Genomic DNA, 2,240 nt, shown 5'->3' on the forward strand with positions numbered 1-2,240 from the left:
GGTTATCGGTATTGTACCGGGACCACCGGAAGGGTCCCGGGGGTCCACCGGGTGGGTCCACCTGTCCCGGGGGGCCACATGGGCTGTGTGGGGGTGCGCCTTGGCCTAATGGGCCAAGGGCACCAGCCCCACATAGGCCCATGCGCCTAGGGTTCAAGGGGGCAAGAGTCCTAGGAGGGTAAGGCACCTCCTAGGTGCCTTGGGGGGAGGGAAAACCCCCCCTTGGCCGCCGCACCCCCTAGGAGATTGGATCTCCTAGGGCCGGCCACCCCCCTTGGCACCCCTATATATAGTGGGGGAGAGGAGGGACTTCATACCTGAACGCCCTGGCCTTTGGTTGCCTCCTTCTCCCTCCCCAACACCTCCTCCACCTCCATAGTGCTTAGCGAAGCTCTGCCGGAGTACTGCAGCTCCACCAACACCACGCCGTCGTGCTGCTGCTGGTGCCATCTCCCTCAACCTCTCCTCCCTTCCTTGCTGGATCAAGAAGGAGGAGACGTGGCTGTTCCGTACGTGTGTTGAACGCGGAGGTGCCGTCCGTTCGGCGCAGGTCATCGGTGATTTGGATCACGTCGAGTACGACTACATCATCACCTTGCAAGCTTCCGCACGCGATCTACAAGTGGTATGTAGATGCAAACTCTCTCCCTAGACTCGTTGCTTAGATGAACTCATAGATGGATCTTGGGAAAACCGTAGGAAAAATTTTAATTTTCTGCAACGTTCCCCAACAGTGGCATCATGAGCTAGGTCTATGCGTAGTTCTCTTTGCACGAGTAGAACACAACTTTGTTGTGGGCGTGGATTTTGTCATCTTACTTGCCTCTACTAGTCTTTTCTTGCTCAACGGTATTGTGGGATGAAGCGGCCCGGACCAACCTTACACGTACACTTACGTGAGACCGGTTCCACCGATTGACATGCACATGTTGCATAAGGTGGCTGGCGGGTGTCTGTCTCTCCCACCTTAGTTGGAGCGGAATCGATGAACAGGGCCCTTATGAAGGGTAAATAGAAGTTAACAAAATCACGTTGTGGTGATTCGTAGGTAAGAAAACGTTCTTGCTAGAACCCAATTGCAGCCACGTAAAAGATGCAACAACAATTAGAGGACGTCTAACTTGTTTTTGCAGCGATTGATCATGTGATGTGATATGGCCAGAAGTTGTGATGAATGATGAATTGTGATGTATGAGATCATGTTCTTTGTAATAGGATTCACGACTTGCATGTCGATGAGTATGACAACCGGCAGGAGCCATAGGAGTTGTCATTATTTTTTGTATGACCTGCGTGTCATTGAATAACGTCATGTAAACTACTTTACTTCATTGCTAAACGTTAGTCATAGAAGTAGAAGTAGTCATTGGCGTGACAACTTCATGAAGACACGATGATGGAGATCATGATGATGGAGATCATGGTGTCAAGCCGGTGACAAGATGATCATGGAGCCCCGAAGATGAAGATCAATGGAGCTATATGATATTGGCCATATCATGTCACAACTATATAATTGCATGTGATGTTTATTATGTATTATGCATCTTGTTTACTTAGGACGACGGTAGTAAATAAGATGATCCCTTATAAAATTTCAAGAAGTGTTCTCCCCTAACTGTGCACCGTTGCTACAGTTCGTCGTTTCTAAGCACCACGTGATGATCAGGTGTGATGGATTCTTACGTTCACATACAACGGGTGTAAGACAGTTTTACACAGCGAAAACACTTAGGGTTAACTTGACGAGCCTAGCATGTGCAGACATGGCCTCGGAACACGGAGACCGAAAGGTCGAACACGAATCGTATGGAAGATACGATCAACATGAGAATGTTCACCAACGATGACTAGTCCGTCTCACGTGATGATCGGACACGGACTAGTCGACTCGGATCGTGTAACACTTAGATGACTAAAGGGATGTCTAATCTAAGTGGGAGTTCATAATTTGATTAGAACTTTATTATCATGAACTTAGTCTAAAACCTTTGCAAATATGTCTTGTAGATCAATGGCCAACGCTAATGTCAACATGAACTTCAACGCGTTCCTAGAGAAAACCAAGCTGAAAGATGATGGCAGCAACTATACGGACTGGGTCCGGAACCTGAGGATCATCCTCATAGCTGCCAGGAAACAATATGTCCTAGAAGGACCGCTAGGTGACGCTCCCGTCCCAGAGAACCAAGACATTATGAATGCTTGGCATTCTCGCGCTGATGATTACTCCCTCGTTC

The sequence above is a fragment of the Triticum aestivum genome, chromosome 1B (assembly GCF_018294505.1).
Source record: "Triticum aestivum cultivar Chinese Spring chromosome 1B, IWGSC CS RefSeq v2.1, whole genome shotgun sequence".
Taxonomy (NCBI): domain Eukaryota; kingdom Viridiplantae; phylum Streptophyta; class Magnoliopsida; order Poales; family Poaceae; genus Triticum; species Triticum aestivum.